The 24,916-nt window shown below is 36.6% G+C and overlaps 1 protein-coding gene across 4 annotated transcripts in view; it reads right to left on the bottom strand.

The window, feature by feature from the left end:
* Positions 1-24,916, bottom strand: part of Tpst (tyrosylprotein sulfotransferase) — a 532,464-nt gene that overhangs the window by 281,360 nt on the left and 226,188 nt on the right. For all 4 annotated transcript variants that reach the window (XM_081770746.1, XM_081770747.1, XM_081770749.1 and 1 more), the window contains one exon: positions 22,177-22,244. The gene's annotated coding sequence lies outside the window, so the exon portion shown is untranslated. The remainder of the gene's footprint in view (positions 1-22,176; positions 22,245-24,916) is intronic.

Below are 24,916 nucleotides of genomic sequence, written 5' to 3' on the forward strand. Positions count from 1 at the left end.
TTAACGAAAATGTATTTGTAGATTAATGACATGTATGTCTTGGTCCAGATTTGAAGACTTCGGATTTTGATCATGTATACCCGAAAAACAAGCGGACATTAAAAATGATGACTCGTCTAGAAAATTGGCCAAGCGTAGAAATGAGGTAACTGGTGCGATTCTTGTGGGCCAAAAACACTAAACTTGCTGATTCATAGGCAGATTGTAAGGGTGTATGGGGAGGGCTAAATTTCAAAGCAACGTGTAGGGAGGTGGTGTCGTACTTCAAAGAAACAGAGAGATATATTAATGACAACCCTAGACACAGCGGTAGACCTAACACTTCAACCACTGACGTTACGCTTGGAACGACTACAGCATCGCTTCTACAGCCCTGACCTAGTCCGGGTGACTTTCACTTTTTCTGTTCTAAAGCAAAAAAATGGCTGGGCACCATTATCTGACATGTGATTATATTAAAAACCGCTGCCTCACGGTGGCGATGAGAAATTGACGCGGATTTCTATGTAAATGGTATAGAAAACTTTACCTGCCGTTGTGATAAGCGGTTGAACAAAAACTGTAATTATATCAAGAACTAGTGTTGAGTGTCCTCTATCATGAGATGTGCCGATCTTCCAGCTTTGTCTCACATATAAGCAATAAAAGGATTGGTAACCTTCTTTTGATCATTCCTCGTACAAACTCTTCTGTCAGACTATTTATCTGTATTGGAAAGAATAAAAGTTCCGAGTATCTAAGTAGTTCCTGGAAATATATTTCATAACTTTACACAGACTGGAGAGGGGACATAAAATGGATCAAAAACTAAAATACTACTGTACAACTTTCCTTTAAACGATAGCATTTGTTTATACAAAATCAAAAACAAAACTGGGACAGTAGCCACGTCAGGAAAAAAGAGAGGATTTTGGAAGAAAAAGTAAAGCTATCATACTAATCCGAGTAAATTCACCTTTACAGGCATCGCTGTGAAAGAAAGCACTGTAACAGCAATACCTCTTGATTTAATCTCTCTCATATCTACTTTTTTGCTATATATATATATTTAGAAAATAAAAAATGCACAAGAGTGAAGCCACTTAAGATTCAAATTATACAGCCTCCTTTTCTTTCAAAGCTAGCAAAATCTCATTTAATGAAACAGCAGCCTCATATTCCAGTGGACGAGATTTCACATTTTTCTTTATTATTTAAAATAAGAGGAAAGAGCTTTTCATCTTCTGTGGTACTATTCTCAGCTAAATTGAAGCAAAGTGCATCCTAGCGAGAGAAAATGCGGCCTCATAATAACAGTTCTTCCCCCTTCCCCTCTTTCTCTCTCTCTCTCTCTCTCTCTGTCTTTTTGTAGTGCATCTACAAAGGCATCCAATCCAGAGTCTCAGGTAATTTTAAAAGCTACATTCGTTAGTTGTGTTACGTTTTTCTGTCATTGTTTCTATTGTCAGTTTCTTGTTCTCGAATAAAATGTCCTCCAGAAAGTGATATAATCGTAACATAACGTACATCACCTCCCCGATAATAATAATACCTTTACGAAGACACTTATGAATCGGGTAGGAAGGATTGCGCACTATAGTGATCACGGCGGTAGTTTAGCACTAGAAAAAAAAACGTTCGGATTCAGGGGAGGTAAGGGCACAAGAGATGCAATTCTATTATTAAAGATAGCTTTGAAAAGTTCATAGAAAAGGGAAACATGTGTATATTGTATTTATTGATCTAGGAAAGGCTTTTGACCGCTGAATTGTTGTTGGGAGTTCTAAAGAAGGTTGGGCTAAAGTGAAAAGATTAAAGACTCATAATATATATATATATATATATATATATATATATATATGAACCAACAGTGGGTGTTAGAACAGGGGAGGACAAAGGAGAGTGAAATTCGAAGGGGGTTGGATAGGGATGCTATCTCTAGTATACATTATTTAATATTTATCTAGAAATGATAGTGGAAAAGAGCCTACACAACCAAGACAGCATTTCGGTAGGAGGTAGAATGATTAGGTGTATACGGTTTGCAGATGATATGGCGCTTGTTGCGGAAACTGAAAAAAGAATTAATAAATTGTTAGAAAAATTGAGAAAGGGCTGTGAAGAATATGGGATGGAAATAAATGTTAGAAAGAGAAAAGCTGTGGAGATGGGAACGAAGCGGCTGGTGTCAAATAGAGAAATAGGAGGGGAGAAAACAGAACAGGTGACTGTTTTCGATACCTGGGTAGTGTTATTAGCAATGATATGAAATGTGAATGTGAAAGAAAAGCAAGAACAGGAATGGCGAAAGAAGCATTTAGGAAGAAGAAAAGTCTATTTTGTAGGACCTTGAATAAAGAGTTGAGAAAAAAAAGACTCATAAAATGGTTCGTTTGGAGTATTGTACTGTATAGGTTAGAAACATGGACATTACGCAAAAGTGATTAAAAACAATTGGAAGATTTTGAAATGTGGGTGTGGACAGAATGAAGAGAATTAGCTAGGTCGACCAGAAAACGAATGAGAGAGTGTTAGAAATGGTGAGGGACGAAATAACAATTTTAAATATTACTAGCAGAATACCCGTTCTCCGCACAGGGAAAATACTTTTCATTTTGGATATAAAGGGCAATGAGACTGAATTTGGATTTAAACGGCAATGGAAGTGACACTGTTCATCTCAGCGATCCCGAAAACTATGGATTCGACACTAATATCGATCATTTTATATATATATCGCCCCTCCCTCAAGTTGCGGGACTGAATTTAGATTTAAACAGCATCGGAAGTGTCACTGTTCATCTGAGCGACCCCGAAAACTATGGATTAGACACTAATATCGGTCATTTTCTATCATTTTTAAATATCTCCTCCCCTTCCCTCTCCCGTTAGTTGCACCCTCAAAGTAAAATGATAAAAACCATCCCAATTTCAAACTTCATTTGTGTTGAAAATTTGATCGAGATCGATCGAGTGGTTCAAAAGTTATGAAGTCACAAAATTACTCTCTTTCAATTTTATATATTAGATTCAAAAGAGGAAGAGAAACTGATTGGGATATTAAACACGAAGGAACTGTATCATGAGGGACGTGCAAGAGAGGATGGTGGCAGGAAAGAGAGGGAGGGGCAAAGAAGAGTACAATTGGTGAACGGTATCAAAACAGAGAAATCGTACGCGAAAAGACACAGAGGTTCGCTGAAGATTGTGGAGCATGGAAGCTTCTGAGCTGCGGCAAGTGACCTGCTAGTAATGGAGGAACACCTATGATGATGAAGACCATCAAAACATTCCTACTACTTCATTCTATGAAGGCTCAGACTGCGACGTTCAACTGACTGATGAATTGTCAAGTCATGTGTGAAGTATCTTGTACAGAGTCGCGCCATTTCATATTTTGCTTGGTGAAGGGGCAAGAGTCTCCACGGACGTATATAGTTTCACTTTTTTTTTTTATTAGTAATTACTATCTATTAGTATGTTAGTACTGACTAAAATACATATGTACACTGGATGTTATTGAATTATGCCTACAAACTGTAAGATGTACTTCTTCACATCAAAATAAGGAAAAAGAAGTTTATGTGCACGTGCGGGGAATGAAGCTGAATCACACAGGTAATCAAACTGAAACAATGCAAAGACATTTTTCTTTTCATATCCGATGCTATGAACTATTATTTGTTCAACTGGCTCTTAAAGTGAGTGAAAAAATACATATTCATTTTTTTTTTTTTTTTCCTGATGAAATGGGCAATTCTTCATTGAAACGACAGTTGTGAATTTGGAACGAGAGAAATGCAATATTGTCATACTTGAATGGTTTACCAATAAAACCTACAGGGTAGGCAACCAACATGTCAGCTACACGTTGCAGGTTGCTCACCGTCTAGGTCTCATACCAAAGGAATAAAGTTTCAGGAACATAAACCGTCAGGCAACTGGTTATAGTTTAATTGTATTCTAAGCTAAAAATGGGTAAGAAATTTTTAAAAATTATGAATTTTAATCAGAATATCTTAACTAATATAATGTGTTAAATTAATAGCGCTGAACATGGTTTTGCATTGCAATTCACCAACACTTATTAACACCAGACGGATCAGCTGGTATTAGGATCGGTAAACATTCTGTACCGTAAAGTTAGAATGATTGTTCACATACTGCGCACCGCAACTACCTCAAAACCAGGGATGTGCAAGTTGTGACAAAGGGCGTACCAACTACACAGGACTTACTGGTGTCGAGAGCTGTACGAGACAGTGTATAGCATTTTCACAAGAACTGAATAGCCATATTCTATAGAGAAAAATTGTTCATCGTACAATAACACATAGGAACAGACAAATCTATTTACTTACTGTTTTCGTGGGAAATTTAATCCTTCATGTTTTGAACTAGTCTCTCAGTGTTCGGATGTACAATGGATGTTCCAATGTGAAGGATATTTTCAAGGTAAAATCAGTTACCAGAAAAAAATTCAATTCAGGTTAAGAGATTACGTAAAAAATACATTTTCAATAGTAGATTGGGTGGGCCGGTTAAAAAGGTTCAGTGGGTCGCAACAGGCCCGAGAGCCGACTGTTGCACATGGCTGCTCCACACGTAGGTATCTCTAATTTTACATGTAACCTAATTAAGTCTTAATACAAACAATAAGGCCAATTGTCATGTAATGTGAGTAATTTTTCTTATAAACTGGTGGTTCATCAGAGAGAGGTATTAACCAGAGGTGTAAACGGGGTGTATATGGAAAAGTACGTCGCAAACCCACCTATTACTTTTACAGTCCAGCGTATGCGTAGGAGCATATACACTATATTTTTGAAAGCAGTCGGCTGTATATCAACCAAAAATTCTTACATTACATCACTACTATCAGTATCACCAAATTAGAAAAAATGGAAAAATCAGATATCGGCACAGTAATAAAATATTCGCAAAGTAATAATAAAAATCTAATATCATAAGACACTCACGCTAATATCATGCAGATATTTGGGGACTCTAGTTCCTATCAATTATGGACTATCAAAAGACTGTATTCACTTTTGACTACTTCAGAAACTCAAAACATCAGTGCATGACATCACTGTGACGGACTCATAACTTACTGTGAACATACTTATTTAAAAACATTTCCAAAGAAACAGTTTCTTCATGCTGGTCTTTAAAATGCTCATCTAACCAAAAGAGGGTTTTTTTTTAATGCTCTCCGTGTAACAATGTTAGAATAATGCTTTTGCTTACAAGCTGTTTTATTTGATAATATCGAAGAAGGCCTCCTCCACTTTAAATATTTGTGTTCAGAGCCTTCCATCACTTATTAATATATCTGACGTATACATCGCTACTGATTAATAAGATATTTTTATGAAGTTACTTTGCATATAGTGACATTGGAAATTTTGCTCTAAAAGGTACAGGAACGAGTCATGCGAATGAAAATCACAATATGTCAAAATTACCAAGAGAATCCTTCTATGGAGATGAGCAATAACAATTTTTGATTTGATATGAAGAAAACTCACAAAATTTTACTACTACATTGTAAAGCAATGGTAGAATCGTTTTGCAGCAAATCCTCACACTATGTTTTGGAAGAAAAATGACATTATTATGTGTCTCATATGCTTAATTACGAGTATGTGCGTATGTGTAGCACTATTGTAAGAAGGCAGTGGTGCCCACCCACCCTTATGTCTATGACGCACCCCCCCCCCCCAATTATCTACCCGTAGGTGTTCTTCCATGAAAAAAAATTCTTTTCGGTTTTTACACTCCCTCAAACATATTTATACAGATTTTTACCCCCCCCCCCCAAATATTTCAATGACGCACTTTGCGTCATAGCTCCCCTTGTGGGCACCCCTGAAGAAGGAATAAGAGATATTTAGAAATGTTGAATTAATACTAATAAATTGTGAATCTGAAAACCTAACTAGAAAGATAAACACTATACTATCTTATATAATGTAGAATATACGAGGGGAAAGCAAAAAGTTCAAGGGATGTTGGTGTAGTTTTGGCATTTGTGATGCGATCACAATGAATCCTGCACAGTACAGTCCTTATGAAGCTTAATTATGACTTTGACAAGTATTAACACATCATAAAAGGCAGTATACGAGTAATGTAACTGAACGAAAGAGAGTGTGGTAATCAGTTGGTGTAATTAGCAAGTCAAGCGAAACGCAAACATCAAGTTCATGTGCAATTGGGGGAAATCTGCTTCAGAGACTTTGATAGCCTTAAAAACAGTTCAGCACCATGTTTAGCTCTTCCTAAACCTAAAAATGGGCCTTTTTCGTTTCGCCAATGCAGAAGAGATCAAAACCATGTGGCGCCTGAACTTCTTGAGATACCAAAAGAGGACTTTCGTTGGTGCTTCCACCAATCGCAAGAGCAGTGAAACAAGTGTGTGTGAGTTCCGAAGATGTCAACTTTGAAAGCGATTAAGTAAATGTGTACTTATATTGCGGTAATAAAGAGTTACGACAGAATTCCGGGTACTTTTTGACGGCCCCTCGTATGTTCGCTACACAAATCCATCCCATTTGCTTGGTCTACTCCTAGAAAACTGTAGAGCAGAGACCGTAGGCAATTTAGAATTAGAAACTACACCATTCGCTTGGCGTACTTCTAGTAGTTATAAGGAATGGACTAGACCATTTCGAATTCTAATGTTATATTTAAGGTTGAAGCCACATCGTTGGTTTGACATAATTTTACGTAATTATAGGGAAAGAAGACCGTTGGCTGTATAGATTCCTTTTTTCGTCACTTCTTTATTCGTGGGCGACGCCAGGTACTTCAGCCAGTTGTACAGTTACATATATTTTTTTCACAATATAAAGGTAACCAAGAAAGTTCTGTCGCTTTTTCACCCACCACCTTCGAACATCGATATGTCACGTAAGACTTACCTGGAAGATTAAAACTAGTCCCCATTAGCATCGGCGACCTTCTGCCAACGTTCTGGAAGGCCATGGATTCCATCGCGACAGAACTTGGTGAGCCGTGAAGCAAAGAAGTTATCAAGTGCATTTTGCACCTCTACTAGGTATTTGAACTGGCGTCCTCTAAGGTGATTGTCCAAGGATTGGAACAGGTGATAATCGGACGCTGCAATGTCCGTGGAGTGTGGCGGATACAATAGTGTTTCCCATCCAAGGCGAGGATAGCGTCCCGGGTCATCCTTGTTGCGTGAGGCTTAGCGTTGTCCTATAACCGGAGGACCCCTTTGCGATTCGGAAGTGCTGACTTCATAGATTTGAGTTTTTTTTGAGCACGGCTCAATTGCTAACAGTTTCACTGATGCTCTAACAGCTGGTAGCAGTTCCAACACTCTGTGGAGGTCTCATGCTCACTTTGTCCTTACGCAAGTTCACGGTGTAACTGAACTGCCAGAACCAAGTTGTATGTTGGATATACCCACACCAACAACTGACTTTCGTCTTATCTACATTCGCATTCAACTCACGGTGTGAGGAACAATTGAACAGAGACCTCCACAAAAAGCGATGAACTTTCTTGGTTATCTTTAGAAAAAGTGCACGTCATTATAACTCAATACTACTATTTAAAACAAAATGCTCATTATTTTCTGCATGTTGGCTACATATTTAAGTAGCCGAAATTTTAGTAGAAGCCTTACACAATATTTCATACTAGTAGCAAGAAGACCTTATATATATATATGGTCGCAGATTGGACAGAGATTAAACATTACGAACAGTGACTTAGAAACAACTGTTACTTTATTGTTCCATTCGAAAGGAGATAAGGAGGTTGCAATATCAGACGGAATAGTAACACGATATCTAAGCAAGTATCTTCGTCAATACTAAAAGCAAATTATCCATCCTTTGTTGCTCGTATTGCAAAGGTCATAATCATTAAAATGTTATCTACCTTAAGAACTATTGTTAGAAGGAGACATAATGACTCTTTCACTCATTACCCTCCTCAAGGATCACAGACATAAACGTGAAAAAAAAATGCAAAACTTTGATTTCAAAAACGAGTTCAAGCTGGTGTCTTCCTTCTAGATCGAAAACGATTCATTATAAAGACGAAAATAGTTCATATCATTCCTTGATACCAATGATCTACATATAATTAAATAACCAGAACCCTTACAAATGTGTTCTAACTATTCATGCAGCATCATGCATAACTAAGCTAACAGCTAACGTATGTAAAATTTTTAATAGTCGCTATCAATCTATATGTTAAAATGTTAGGTTTATATATTTGTGGTCAAGAAAAGTTTATATGTTTGTGGCCAGTTCGTTTGACTGTGATATCTCAGAAAGATGCCACTTTCACTGATCGATTGCAAATTTTGTGCAGATTGTTCAGTTCTAATTGAATATTTAAAAAATATTTCCGTTATCCCTTTATTACATTTTTAAGGTACACTGGAAGTATTGAATTTTAAAAAGTAAAGCACCATATTCTACGAGTTATATTTTCCAACAAAACACGTTTGTATACGGGATTAGTATATCTTTCCGGTGTTTGTTTCATGGCCAAATGATGATAAAAAAACGAAGGATAACCACTTCTCCAGTCTAAGATGAATCTTTATTGTTTAGAGTGTTATGCCCAATGAACACACCGATTCACTGTACCAGATTAGTATCCCAGTATCTGAATAACATATTTCCTCAACGGTGAATTGGCTGTGGTGGACCCATTAACTGCCTCCCAGATCATCAGACCTAACCCCATTAGGTTTCTGTTTATGAGACTGGTTAAAGGGGGATGTGTACACTACGAACATGGATACACATGAAGAACTTGTCGCTCGCATCATCGACGCTTCTGCCCGCATTAAAGCCCACCGAGATTATGTTCAATGTGCAACACAACACACCCAGCAACGCGTTAACAAGTGCATTGCGATGGGTGGGGAAATTTTTGAACACTTTTGACAGATGAAGCTGGATCAGTCATGTGTCCCACCATTATTCTGTCCATCACAGCGCCTACACAGTGTTTCGGTAAGTAATATTCCCAGTCTTCACAATCATTCATGGATGTGTGCAGTCTTCAACCCGATCCAGTTCCGTAACGATCAAAAATCGGACACATGTTCACAGTACTTTTTCGGTTTATTTTTACAAGTAGAATCGCCTCACAATTATGTGACATTCCTCCTGAATCATCCTGTATAAGTTGTTTTAAATCAAATTTTAATTATGGAACGGTATGATACTTACTAATCACACTATTTCTTGGGATTCTAATTGGTCAACGACAAGGGAATGAATTCAAGCCAACAAGTAAAGCTGTTAATCACAAAATACACAAATAAATAATAGTATAATAACTGCTCGTTTGTACACAGTGGCGTATTTAGGGATTGGATATCGAGCTCAAGCCCCCACCCCGAAATGAATTTGTTAGTTTCTCGTATTCCATGTACATCAATAATCCTTCTTGCCATTTCTAGGAATTTCACTGACTTTCCATTTTCTTATACTCTTTGTTTAGAAATAATACTGTATTTGTCAGATTTCATTCCATGTAAGAACTGCGTTCTTTTTTTCCTTCTTTCGTCCATCCTACTCTTTTTTCTTATTTGTTACTTTCCTTTGTTTCTCCTATCATACTTTCGACAGTTGTTAGTTGAGATTCAAGTCGGCCGTCGTCAGTAACACCAAAACTACGAGGAGCTGATAAGCGAAACTGGTGTCCCACATCAACTTGCACGCGTATCAACATAACGAGACTTTAGTCATTATAGCAAAGGAATATTTACATCGTTTAGTTATAAATGAAGGTAAATATTTGAATTAAAGAAAATCAAGAGAGGGGAATAAGTAGCCCGGGAAATTAGGTAGGCCAAGAGAATGCTTCCTTTTTCTTCTACGTATAGAATAAATGGTTAGATTCATTGCTAAATTTTTGTGTGTAGCATATCACATAAGATTAACCAGTCCGCAATTCTCGCCGTTAAGACTGCAATCAGCAGGTTTCAACATCAACTTGTGTCAACATTTTCTTTCAGGTAAAAAGTACACAGATAAAACTGAATATTTCCATTTTATTTTTCTAAAATGAAATCAGTTGAAATGAGATTACAAATATTCAACGTGTGTTCGCAGGAGCTTTATTTCACATTTGTCTGCGGGGTAAGATCCTTCACTGACATACGAAAAGGAAATGAAATCTTTGAGTTTTACGTCCCACGGTTATGCCGGTTAGGCTAACGGAGATGGTAATGATGAGTGAGGAATGAAGAAAGTGGGAGAAAACGGAAGAACCCCGAGAAAACCCACGCACACGGTGTTTGTCCACACCAAAGTCCACTTGGCGGGGGCTGGGATCGAACCCGGAACCCCAAGCACCAGAGGTGAACGCTCTACCACTGAGCCACCGCGGCCCTCCACTGACATACGAATTTCACATTTTTTCCTAGTATATTAATAGACGATCGATTAAAATATATTTAATTCTCAAACTCAGGTTGGCAATCGCCTTGCTTCCTTGGAACCAAATCCTAACTACGCCACTGCTTGTACTGTACATAATAATCTTAACGCACATTGAACAATCTAGGCATTTTCAAAAATCCTTTGAGCTGGGTAAGGAAAGCTTTTGTGCACAAAGATAATTCCACACAGAATGTTAGACACAATACTACATTGAAGAGCTATGTGATAACTTATTATTTACTCAATGACGTCATGCTAAAACTAGGTAACGTAACGAATTACTTCTCTCGCAGTAATAAGGTTTTCAAAGACACTGGCGATGGATTATATTCTGTTGTCAAGGTAATAAGCACACCATTATGAAGGGAAACGTATTCACAGCAAATAAACTGCTTTCAAACAGTTTCATTGAACTTAAGCAAAGTCGTCTGAGAACAAACAGAGGAAAATGTTAATGGCAAATGAAATAGTCATCAAGTTCCCGTCAACATACGATGACGTCAATTGTCATTAGCTAATGGAGTTGTGATTAATTAGAGTCGCGTTGCGTGTTAGCTACGATCATCCAAATCTGTATCTATCACGGATAAGAACACACAAAACACTTTGTAAGTCAAACATGGTTCCAGAATCCCAAGCAAGGATTTCTTTCGTGTTACGTTACCACTTTCACTCGGGTAAACAGCTTCTATGAATCTTGCGAGTAAAAGATATATCGTACTTGCCTTGGGACTTTTATTTAATGACAAAATACAAACACATTAGACCTGCAATTCCCAAACTAAGTTCTGCAATAAGTTCCCAATGGAGCGGAAACCATTTATTGCTTGTATTTAATACATCTCAGAGGAAAAAAATGAAATTAAATATTTCAATTTAACGTCTCATGATTATGCCCTTTAGGCAAGGGCGCCGATTTCTCTGTAAATTTGGGGGGCCCATCCAGATGCAGAAGGTATATATATATATATATATATATATATATGTGTGTGTGTGTGTGTGTGTGTGTGTGTGTGTGTGTGTGTGTGTGTGTATGTCTGTGTGGGGATTTTAAGGCAAAATGCATTCAAATTATGCCAAATATTGTATATTCATAAATATGATAGGGGGCCCAGGTGAGCTTTGAGGGGCCCCCGGCCCCCACGATCGGCGCCCTTGCCTTTAGACTAAGGGAAACGAATGAAGAAAGAACAGATAGGGTCTATAAACCAATGAATAATGAACATGAAAATATGTTGATGTAAGTATTCTTTCATTATGCATTTATGTAACTATTTATATATATATATATATATATATATATATATATATATATATATATATATATATATATATATATATATATATATATATCAATCTGACACCACTAAGAGCTAATAGCCGTAACAGATTTGAGTATATCGGAATAATAAAGATGTTTTAGCATGCTTTTATTACGCACACCTGACGAAAGAAGTCACCCACATACAATGTATCTAATACCACACAACACTGACTCTGGACCAGATAACCGCCAAGATTCTGTTTGAAATTGACTCCCAAGAGGTGTTTCAAGTTCGTCATATCGACGTAAATGCATTCGTCCATTACTGGACCAGATAGCTCCAATTAAAACCTATTTCTGCGCTTCATCCGCTGGCTAAATAGTTATAAACAGATTTTTAATTAGATGTAAATCTAGGGGCTTTGTAGGCCAGGTCTAATAGGGTGTCTGGATGTTCTTCAAACCAGATAAATATGCTTTAAGCCCTATAAACTCTGTCGTTGTCATCTTGCTAGATGCGAATGTTCACTACATATTTATTCATCATGATCCTGGAGAAAGGACAACATCTGGTGACTAAGAATCTCCGAATAAACACACCAGTTCAAGTTCACATTCATCTAAGTCACATTACGAAAAACATTTCTCACACCACCCCAGAACCTCCTTCATCTTCAACCACACTCACCATATACTGTAGGTGAAACGCTTCGTTGTGCTTTCGGTGCACTTGCATCCTTGCATAACTACACTACCGACAAAAACAAGAGGCTCGACGAATAGCCCTACACACGTTTCCAGTCAGTTATAGTCCAATGTATACGTTTTTGAGCCCACTGAAGACGTGCAACTTGTAGTATGTCAATCAAAAGGAAAGACAAAGAATTTGCTTAAAAGATAATTGTACATCTTATTATGTATATTATTACTACAACTTTCGTCGTTATAAAATTAAGAATAAGTTCATGGCTTGATGTTATGATAATACGTTATTTCGAATCTAAACTCGTTTGGAACAGTGCTTCTCAAACTTTTTGACTGATGTCACAATTTTGAACGTCCAGGATATAGCGTGTTTGATATTTTTATTATAAATATTTTCTATTATAATAGTGAAACCAATTAGTTTTTATAATGACTCTATATAGCAGTGAGCATTATTGCTACCGCTAGAGGTGTTGACTGGTACAGTTTGTCTCGATTTTAACTAATAATTATTCAATTCTTCATGATTTTTAATTTCTAAATTTTCGCGATACTACCTTAGGGGACTGTGTGACATACCAGTATGTGCGACACATCAGTCGAGAACCATTGGTTTGGAAGGCAAAATACTTTCTTTTTCGATTCTCAGTGACAACTGGTAGTAGCTTTTGGTATTAAAATTTTGTTCAACTGCAGCACTGTCTAGAATCACCAGATCACAGGCTGCAATACAACCGGAAGGTAAAATTTTTGTAAAATGTCAAAATTGAATCAAATTATTCTAGTTGGCTTTTTATTGAAATTTGTGGTTGTAAGTGTGTGCCCAGTATAAAAATTATTACTGTGGCTGGTTTGAATAATGCGCGAATTATGAAACTGTTAATTATTGTATGTGTTATTCGATTTTTCACAACTGAAGCAAGTACAGCAATAAACTTAACTATTATATTTACCATTTGTTATCCCTGGCCAATATTAACTTATGAGTTTTATACCGTTTTTGATGTATAATTCATATGCGTTGATTGAAATTGAGTTCTGCGTAATTTGTTGTAACATTTTTTTAAAATTTTTTAATTGTATAAACATCATATAATTTTACAATTAAACATTTTTTAAATTTTTTAATTGTATAAAATAATTATACAATTTCAAAGCATATAATATTCATAAAGCTGTTTATATCCTATTTAAGTCCTTCATTCAATTATTTTTGTCCTTAGATTTCCTATTGTACTACGGTGTATTTTTTACTCAGAGTCATTGAATTTAACAATTTTTAACTTTTGTTCAATCGTACTAGACTTTACGGTGCCCACACACTATATTATATTAGTGAAGAATATAAATTCTCCTTCCTTCCAGTGTGCGTGTAACGTATTCATATCCTATATGATAAAACATACGTTACAAACTTCGTAAACTGCAGTGATAAGTGGAATTTAATGGTATTCGAATTCAAATCATCATTACATGATGTTTCCATTGCATTATTATTTCGGAAATTGGTTAGAATGAACATGTATTCAAGAACTGTAGCAATTTCTCTGGTTTGAAAATGACTTTCGTTCATAAGGGGTGAAACTCGTCGATGATCTTACTAGGTGACGATCTCTTCACAACACGAGTTCTAACTTCATTTCTCCTTTACACGCTTCGATTCCCGGCGGGAGCACATGTGGTTCAGATTCCACGTTAATCAGTATGTCCGCGTCTCATATGGCCTCGTTGCTGAAAGGGACGCTAAACTAAAATCAACTCAACTCAACGCCTTTGCACGTGTGTTATACCATTCCCTGGTAGACAGATTAGAATTTATCTTTGATATACCTATGAAATGAAATCTTTGAGTTTTACGTCCCACGGTTATGCCGGTTAGGCTGAAGGAGACGGTGATGATGAGGAATGAATGAAAATGGTGGAATGAAGAAAGTGGGAGGAAACGGGAGAACCCCGAGGAAACCCACGCAACGGTGTTTGTCCACCATGAATTTGATATACCTACAAATCGGGCAACTTCATTTGTGGTGTGTCCATCTACGCCGTTTTTTTTTTTTTTTTTCGTTCTGTCACACCTTGCTTCGACCACTTCGTCGAAAACAAGCTGTTTTCACACAAACGACGGGTATGTTTACTCCAATTCTCTAGAATGGTCATGCATCAAAGATGATGCGTCATTTTGTCACGCGCTACCAGATGAACACCATTTATAACTTCAGAAATGGACCAATGTTAGTTCTAGAGGGAAATATTAATTACTCGCTACAGTATTTATCAAATAAGGAATTAATTACTCTACTAGTTTACATTGGAGTTAGAATTGTTTTGCAATAGAGCGATGACCTGTGCTGATAGGAGTCCATCCGAGGTTATACAAATTTGTGATCTGTGATTTTTTTCCCCGAGGCTTTCTGTACCCTGCTAAGACCCAATCACTATTTTACCAATTCTTCCATTATCATTCAGTTTCGTTAATCATACGTGTCTCCAGCCTACATATTGTGCAATATAAAACTAAAGATTTCGCATTCACTTTCATTAAAATTTAACAAAAAGATAACCAAAATTGGAAATACACAGCTCACATGTAAGGAATAAATATATTATCTGAGAAACCCATTGGATACGTACGTTTTTATTCCAATATGTCATAGAAAATGTTCCTTGTTATAGTGTTATCGACAAAAATCTTGTTAAGAAGAGAAATTTTCATGTTACAATTCTCCCCGAAATACTGACGGTCTTTAACATATTTTCTACATTTTAAGTACCAATGCCCGACTATCATACTAGGGGCAAGGTCTTTGTGACTTCCGGCGTTCTATCTCAAAACTATCGCCGCTTTCAGCGGCTTACATTCGTAACTATAAATTCTCTAAGAAATCAAATCAATTCAACGAATGAAAAGCTATAAATTTCGCACTTCAACTATGCATTTCATTATAATACGAAGAGTGTCTAAAACAAATTTAACGTTGTTTAAACAAATACTATATTGCTTCAGCGACAATTACAAATTCTGACAAATCATCTTTCGCTTGCTATCAATAGATTACATGCACCGGGACTGCGTTCTGAACCAGTTCCTGACGTTGCAAGTAGTTAGTACATAAATATGTAGATGGCTGAAGTGTTATCACTTGTAGCGCCATTGTGGCAAGATAAGAACTACGTGCACCATTGACGGCGACACAAGTCGTTACCTCTTACCTAATAAACAATAGTAATTTAGAAAATTGTTTTCGAGAACGTAACAATACTACATATTAATGTCTTTCCTTTAAAAAAATAAAAAAAAAGTACAGTGAAACCTCTCTAAAGCGGACAGCCGTGGGGAATCAAAAATTGTCCGCTATAGAGAGGTGTCCGCCTTAGAGAGGTTTCGATACCTTTTTACGTAAATTAGTACAAAGTACTATGCAATTAGGAAAAAAAAATACTTTTGCTTAGATCATGTATTTATGAATATTACCAGACGTTACTGTACCTGCATTATATTGTGCCATCCAATACTCGATGTTCGAGGCAGAACATGGAAATAAGATGTTATAGTTCTCTGTATTTTACACTTATCGCTACTTACTACGTTTTCGGTATGTTGCTTTAATTTGTGAGTCAATTGCAGTCCAATAATGACTTTTTTTTTTTTTTTTTTTTTTTTTTAGACAATATGCCTACCGCGGTCAAAAAATACCAAACTTGTCTTCTGCTTGGTCAGAGATTCCAGCGGGACAGTAAAATGACTTGTCATCCCAAACGGTGTCAACTGTCAATCACTTTTGTGTCTAAAACAGTTTGGGTGAAAGTGAAATGCAAGCAAACGGCATGAGAGTGTTGTTAAACGGAGACCTTTCCTCTGGGTTGCTGAGCAGACAGTTGAGGAGGTAAAATGTTGTCACATTCTCATGTCCTTCATTGCAGATACACGTATGGGTTACAAAAAGTGTATTTATTCTATAATTTTCAACTTTTTGCAGAGAAAGTGTCCGTAATATGGAGGTAAATAATACCTATAAAAGACAGTAAAGACTGTCCGTGTCCGTACTAGAGAGTGTCCGCTTTAGAGAGGTTTGCCAATATGCTTTTTCCTATAACAATGTTTGGGGATTACAAAATTTGTCCGTTATGGGAGGTGTCCGCTTTATAGAGGTGTCCGTTAGCAGAGGTTTCACTGTATAAGCAATAGAGAACTCCACTTTGTAAGCGTTCCACGTTCCATTCCCAATCAGAATACTAAGCCAATCAGAGCACTAGTTTCAATTTCGTCTTCTTTCATCAGTGGATCCTGCCTTATAGTGCATTAATGCTGAAAATATAATGAATGAATCAATCAATCAATTAACCATGTCTTACTGGGCGCCTAACTAGTATCGACTCCAAACGTCTGGGACGTTTGAAAAAAAAATTCACCAATTTAGATTGAAAGCCGTCTATTTCCAATAACTTTCCATCTTTTACCCGACCTTTACTTGTAACTAAGTTCGCTTATGGTCCCAGGCTTTCGATACACCCGGTATATATTAAATATATGAAATTTAAAGGGCTATAAAATAGAGTAGTGTTCAAAATTTTTAACCTTTAAAAAAATATTTCTTTTCTTCTTTTGTGCATGCCTCTCCAGGTAGGTATTTGAAATTCAACACCGAAAGACAATTAAAAGAATACTATTATGTGCTGAATACACGCGTCCTCGAACATAGCATACAAGTGGATGCGATATGTCACATGGTAGAACAGACTAATTGTTCCATCCAGGGAGACAATGGGTAAGCCTCTGTCTGCCTCTAAAAAGCATGGCTTATTTTTCCGTCTGGATTAGGCATTTTCCGATGCTTCCTGTGCAACTAAAGCCCAGCCTGGCCGAACGCCAAACCACAAAAGTCACTCCTTCCATTCGACTGAACATCAAAGAGCACTGACGAGTAAGTAATTCACCTAACTGTGTGGAGAGAGAGAAAGTGTGTGTTCCGTTCGGGAGTAAATTGGCGCCATTGAATCCAAGCTTTGCGGCTTTGAAGGAATTACCCTTAATTTTCTATTTAACATCGCTTAAAACAGTCGCCTGGATTTATGCTCCAACGAAAAGGTGGGGGTGGAGTGGGGAAGTTATTACTCCTAAAGACATCCCTTTTCAAGATTAATTAGGATTATAGAAGAAAAAAAACTGATTTATTTCCAAGCAAGATGCTTCCATTTCGTTCAGAAACATCCATCTAATGACACTTATCATTTGACTCCTAGCAAATGTCTACCGAAGAGATACCGCAACTCTCTGCGAAAAACTTTCTATTATCTGTTCCGCCTTACCTCTAAACTGCGATAAACAAAGCTACGTGGAAACTGGTTGGCGGTTGACCAACCGACGCTTGTAGTCTTCCGTAAAATAATTCATAGCTTTTAATTTATTAGTATTATTTAACTATTAACTACTATTTAATTCAATTATTAATTTACAGTGAAACAATCATACAAAACTTTGACATTCTTAAATGACACAAATATAATATCATCATCATCATAGGGTGCCTTCCATTTCAACTCAGGCAAACAAAGTATAAAATTGTACCATCACCATCTCAGATATTGTTGAAACTTTTTTTTTATAGCAACTAGACATGTTTTTAAGAGACCCATATTTTTTTTGTTTTGTCGAAAAAAAAATTCCCGCCAAGTAATGGGCCATCAAAGACGGGGAGTACAATTTATGAATTGTAGAAGACATGGAAAATGGTCAACTTCGGAGCCTCACCATTCGGCTATGGAGACAGGTAGAGTTATAATTCTTGTTGTGGTATGTACATAGGGATATAAATAAACTATATTTTATTATAGTTTGTTTTGCGCATGCGTATCTTTTTGTACATAAATTAACAAATGAACGTCAATTTATCTGAAAAGTCGAAGTTTGCGAATTTTTTTCGAGTAGATTTCTACTACTTGGAGTCTTAATAATAGGTTAAACAAGGAGACAAAATTTTCTCTTCGGACAGTGAAACCTTACATAGCATAATTTAGAAATCTGGAAACAAGAAAGCAATTGTCTCCTTACGTAGATACTTTTTGAAAACAAGTGAGTTTTCAAAAGCAAACTTTCATCGTGTCCAAAATGATTGTCGCATATCTATAACTGTCTTCTTGTAAGAATATAATTTGATAATGATTTTGCAGGTTACTTTTAATGATAATACTATGTATATAATCGGAAAATATATATTTATGATAAATTTCATAGGAAAAGAATTATAAATACGAAAATTAGAATGAGTAAAATAAAATGTTGTTAAATGGACAAGAAAGTTTTATTTTCGTTTTATTGTTCGTATTTACTGCACTTTTGACATGAAATTTGCCACATACATGTCTTTGCCGATTATACACATACTAACATTGTAAGAAATACCGGGCGAATTCGTTACTAAATTATATTCCTGCAACAACATATTTATAGACATGCGACAATAATTTTAGACATGAGTGTACATAAATTTTATTTGTTTTAAAAACTGGTGCTAATCATCATGGTAATTGCGTAAATAGCGCCGTTTCTAACTAAAATCAACTACTTTAAGTTAAAGCTTTCAGCTTTACATTTTTTAATATTGGATGCTCTCGTCTGTAAAGCTTTGTTTGAAAAACAATTTTCATGAAAATAACAAACCTGCTATTCGCTTCTGTATTTTTTCTCATGAAGGCATTTTCACTATAATCTGTTATACCTCACTTTTCATATACGCCTACTCTCCTCTCTCTGCATGAATATTCACATGGGACGTCACAGCAGATTGAAAGCTCATTCTTTCCAGAAGGACAGATATATAATTATATTATATAGATTGAAGCGTTGCGGATGCTTCCGACATCACAACAACAAACTAAACAATAATGTTCTGTTTGCAATTCATCAAATGCTGTCAGTTTATTTGTGAAAAAAAAAATATTATTTCCTCTTTTCCTAGCTAGATCGATTATATTGAAGCACATACAAATATATAGAAAATATACACGTTATGATGAGTTTTTTATTCGCTGTCTATCACAAATATTCTATATTTGTGAGTTGGAAAAAAAGGGAAGACTAAAACACGGAAAAGCAACAGTACAAAAATTGCATAACACTAAAAAGAAAATCTATGTTACAGAGTTATAGCAATAGGATAAATTATTTAGTTCAATGTTCCGTAAACTAAAGGGATTGTTGGGAAGGGGGAACAATGATTCAACGGTGGTAGAGTGCTCGCTTCTGGTGCGAAGGGTCTCTGGTTCGATCCTAGACCATCTAAATATGTGGTAAACAACATCTAAGCAATGTTGTAAATTATTCAGTGCAGCTTTGGAAAATTGAAGATTACTAATAAAACTCCAACTGACCAAAGCAGTATATATATATATGTTAAGATTATTTATATATACACTGCTTTGGTCAGTTGGAGTTTTATTAGCAATCTGAGCAATGATGTGTTTCTGAGTTTTCTAGGGGTTCTCTCGCTCCTCCCACATTCTCATTTGACTAATTCTTAAATAACCATCAGTCTCCTTTAGCCTAAAGAGCATAATCGTTGGATGTTAAACAAGAAATTTTATTTAATTCGTTTTCATTTTAAAGTAAATTATGAACCTGACCATATTGATTTGATGTCCGATATGCTGAATTTCTTACTTTACGATTTTCTATTGACATCTAGTTACAGCAGTTTATCTATACTTGTAACGGTAATTTTATCTTCCAACACTGTCAGCGATAATCAAGTCATCCCCCTTCGTTTTTGGAAGAAATGGGAAAAACAACCTGCTTATATATATATATTATATATATATATATATATATATATATATATATATATATATATATATATATATATATATATATATATATATATATATATATATATATATATATATATATATATATGGCGTCCGCGGATAACAAAACGCTATTCTTCAGGTCAAAATAAGGTGAAAATGCTGTATAACGGTATACCCTACGGGCCTCCTTCAGCCGTTATGGGAACTTAATGTCACTATGTGGCAACGTCGTAGATTAATTTGGTACTATTAGCATTCCTCTATGAATCCATTAAGCAGTTACATTGATTGTTACGCTAGTATGTGGTGCTAGTGTCAATATACACTATGTGATCAAAAGTATCCGGACACCCCGAAAAACATACGTTTTTCATATTAGGTGCATTGTTCTGCCACCTACTGCCAGGTACTCATTATCAGCAACCTCAGTAGTCATTAGACATCGTGAGAAACCAGAATGAGGCGCTCCTCGGAACTCACGGACTTCGAACGTGGTCAGGTGATTGGGTGTCACTAGTGTCAGCAGTCTGTACGCGAGATTTCCACACTCCTAAACATACCTAAGTCCACTGTGTCTGATGTGACAGTGAAGTGGAAACGTGAAGGGACACGTACAGCACAAAAGCGTACAGGCCGACCTCGTCTTGAGTTACAGAGACCGCCGACAGTTGAAGAGGGTCGTGAAGTGTAACAGGTAGACATCTATCCAGACCATCACACAGGAATTCCAAACTGCACCAGGATCCACTCCAAGTACTATGACAGTTAGGCGTGAAATGAGAAAACTTGGATTTCATGGTCGAGCGGCTGCTCATAAGCCACACATCACGCAGGTAAATATCAAACGACGCCTCACTTGGTGTAAGGAGCGTGAACATTGGATGATTGAACAGTGGAAAAACGTTGTGTTGAGTTACGAATCACGGTACACAATGTGGCGATCCGATGGCAGGGTGTGGGTATGGCGAATGCCGGGTGAACGTCATCTGTCAGCGTGTATAGTGCCAACAGTAAAATTCGGAGGTGGTGGTGCTATGGTGTGGTCGTGTTTTACTTGGAGGGGGCTTGCACCCCTTGTTGTTTTGCATGACACTCTCACAGCGCAGGCCTGCAATGATGTTTTAAGCACCTTCTTGCTTCCCACTGTTGAAGAGCAATTCGGGGATGACTGTGCTCATCGATCGAGCCCTGTTCATACTGCACGGCCTGTGGCGGAGTGGTTACACGACCATAACATCCCTGTAATGGACTGGCCTGCACAGAGTCCTGACTTGAATCCTATAGAACACCTTTGGGATGTTTTGGAACGCCGACTTCGTGCCAGGCCTCACCGACCTACATCGATACCTTTCCTCAGTTCAGGACTCCGTGAAGAATGGGCTGCCATTCTCCAAGAAACCTTCCAGCACCTGATTGAAAGTATGCCTGCGAAAGTGGAAGCTGCCATTAAGGCTAACGGTGGGCCAACATCATACTGAATTCCAGCAGTACCGATGGAGGGCGCCACGAACTTGTAAGTTATTTTCAGCCAGGTGTCCGGATACTTTTCATCACATAGTGTCCATCGATTTTAACTGCCATTTGGAAAGAACTGATCTGACTATTTGATAGATTGGTAGATCTACTCTATGGTTCTTTATCTGCGTTGTTGCCACATAGTGCAATCGCGTCTCCAGATGAGGGGCCGAAAAACAATTATACATATCATCGCTGTATTTTGACTTATAGAATAGTTCTCTGTATTTTGTGGGTGACATTTTAGAACATCCCATTCTCGCACTGAATTGAACAAAATTTGAACATAAGTTTTCCAAATCAACATAGTAGAAACGAATGTTAGCTAGTATTTCGCCGACACACTGACAGAACATAGAGGTAGCAAAAACTGATTCCAAAAAATACTAAGCAACCTCAAATCAACAGTTCACTGCAAATAGTGGAATTTTTTTTAAAAAATAATAAAAGTATTGAGATACTTACCGGCGATGAGTTTCTTCAATTGGTCTGTATATGGAACTTTGAAACAGGTAACTTTTCAGCTAAATCATCTGAAAATAAAATGAAACAGATTCGTTAAACATAAGTTAGGAAGTATGCACAATAATAAGTGCCCCCATGAAACTATGGACGGATCTGGTTCAGAGGGAAAAATGGACACATCATTTATACAGACTGAAATATTGTATAATTTCAGAATTTCTGCGTCATACATTAAAAAATGTTTACTTTGAAATATGCCTAAGTGAGCCTCATCTCAAAAATCGCTTGCATTTCAACAGATACAATATTCTTCTCTCTATGTAATATGAAAGAACACTGTTTTTCAAAAGGCACAATACTGGTATCTGCATGTAGAACGTATGAATCTTACTTAAAATTACTCGACTTTTATAGAATATTATTACGTTCAGTGTTATTATTTTCATTGTTTAAAAAAACTATTTGTAAAGAAAAATCTTTAAGTTGTAGGAATGAGCCCTGTTTTAGACAATACTTATCTTTCAAAAGATACAGTATTCTTATCTGTAGGTTGTATGAACAAGTCTTGTTTCAAACATTAGCTACAATATATTTCAAAAGGTATAATACTCTTATATGTGTGTTATATGAATCAGTCTTGTTTCAAAAAACTACTCACCTTTCAAAGGTACAATAGTCTTATCTGTAGATTGTATGAGCAGGTCTTGTTTTAAAAATCAATTACCTTTCAAAGAGTACAATACTCTTATCTGTAGGTTGTATGAACAAGTCGTTTCAAAAATTAGTTATATTTAAAACGACAATGTCTCATCTGCAGTTGTATGAAGAAGACGTTTTAAAAGACACAATATTCTTATCTGTATCTTTCAAAAGGTACAATATTCTTATCTGTGGATTATATGACCAAATTTTCTTTTAAAAATCAGTTACCTTTCTAAAGGTGCAATATTCTTATCTGTAGGTATTACAAATAAGCCGTGTTCTAAAAATTACTTGTCTTTCAAAAGGTACAATCTGTAGGTAGCAGTGGCGTAACTAAAGGCTTAGGGGCCCTCCCGCAGACAGCGTGGCGTGGGGGCCATACCCACTTCCCACTTCATGATTTGGGGGCCCCTGATGGCTTGAGGCCCCCCGCAATGCGGGGTCTGCGGGGCCCTTATTTACGCCCCTGGTAGGTAGTATAAATGAACTTCGAATATTCCACTGTCTTTCAATGATACAAAATTATCTATAGGGGTCGTGGACGCTAAGTAGAAGAGCGGTTCGTCTTCTGAGGAAGGGGGACGCTGGGTGAATCCCAGGTTATGTGAGTTTATGGAAGACAAGTGTTTGTGGGTTTACGCGCTTATGTCTTTACCTCCAACATTCTGATTCCAGCAATTTCTTCATAATCGTTCACTTTAATTGACCATAGTCTCGTTTAGTCTAAACTGCATAACAGCGACGTCAAAATAAAATATAAAAAAAGTTTTAAAATTATCTATATAGGAACTATGAATGAGCTGTGTTTTAAAATTACATGACTTTCAAAAAGTGCAATATATTTTACATGTGGGTACAGTGTTGCTGGATTGGGATACAAGTAGCGGATTGGGCGATTTTTTTTTAAAGTGCACTCGCTATACCAAATTTTCAAATTGTCCGACACGCTACTTTTGGGCTACTTTTTAAGTATCTGTAGGCTACATATCTTAAGAACTACCTAGTTGATTATTTTCATATATGAAATAAAATTATTGGTTTTACATAGTAAAACAAACTTTTTTTTTTTTTTTTTTTTGAATATTCTATTCACAACGAACAATAATTTTAGCAAAACTAATATGTTAGATTTTGCAAGATTTATCGAACGAGGTACCACTCGACTCATGTTACTATTTGAAATTTTGAAGTTAGCCCCCAAGACCCCTTTAGGGAAGCCACTGGGATCACAGGGACCACACCGTTCGATATGCCCTATGATATTTACGTATTTCAATTTTGTTCCATTCATTTACCTTCCATGGTTTTCACACTACGGCTACTGCAGTTTCCGAACCATATTATGGCGGCCATTTTGAAACCGGTGCACAATATGGAACATCTTTTGGCACAGCGTTACTTAGTTTTCCAAGACCTTTCGAACGAGGTATTACTCGACCCATGTTCCCATTTGACATTTCAAAGTTACCCCCCGTTACCCCCATTTAGGGGGGGCGGGGAGGGGTACTTTTGGCGGAATTGGTATTCCCCCTTAGCAATATATAACGTGTACTTCAAAAATTTCTTCTATGTTTTATCATTTTTTAGATATTTCCGTGGATTAATTAAAATGGCCCACCCTGTATATATATATATATATATATATATATATATATATATATATATATATATATGATTAGTAAAAGTATAGCTGCAAAATAATAATTCATTTTTATGTTTGTGACACAAATTATTCAAAGCCGCTACTTTTAGAGCACAACCTCGTTACTTCTTGATCTTCGGATCTGGCAACACTGTACAGACGTATGAAATAAAATTATTTATTTTTGATCAATTTGAGCTTTACCGTGTACCAAAATATCCTCGCTACTAAAGATCACCATCACCATTCCTGAACCTTCGTTTCTTAATAGCTGTGAAAAGAATAGACTCATTTCAGTGTGATATTCCTTAACGTAACAGAGAATATTTCATGTGAGTTTTACTCAAATTGGCCCATTTACTCCTAAAATATGTATTAGCACAATAATGTCAGCAG

The sequence above is a fragment of the Thermobia domestica genome, chromosome 9 (genome assembly GCF_964235325.1).
Source record: "Thermobia domestica chromosome 9, izTheDome1.hap1.1, whole genome shotgun sequence".
Classification (NCBI taxonomy): Eukaryota; Metazoa; Arthropoda; class Insecta; order Zygentoma; family Lepismatidae; genus Thermobia; species Thermobia domestica.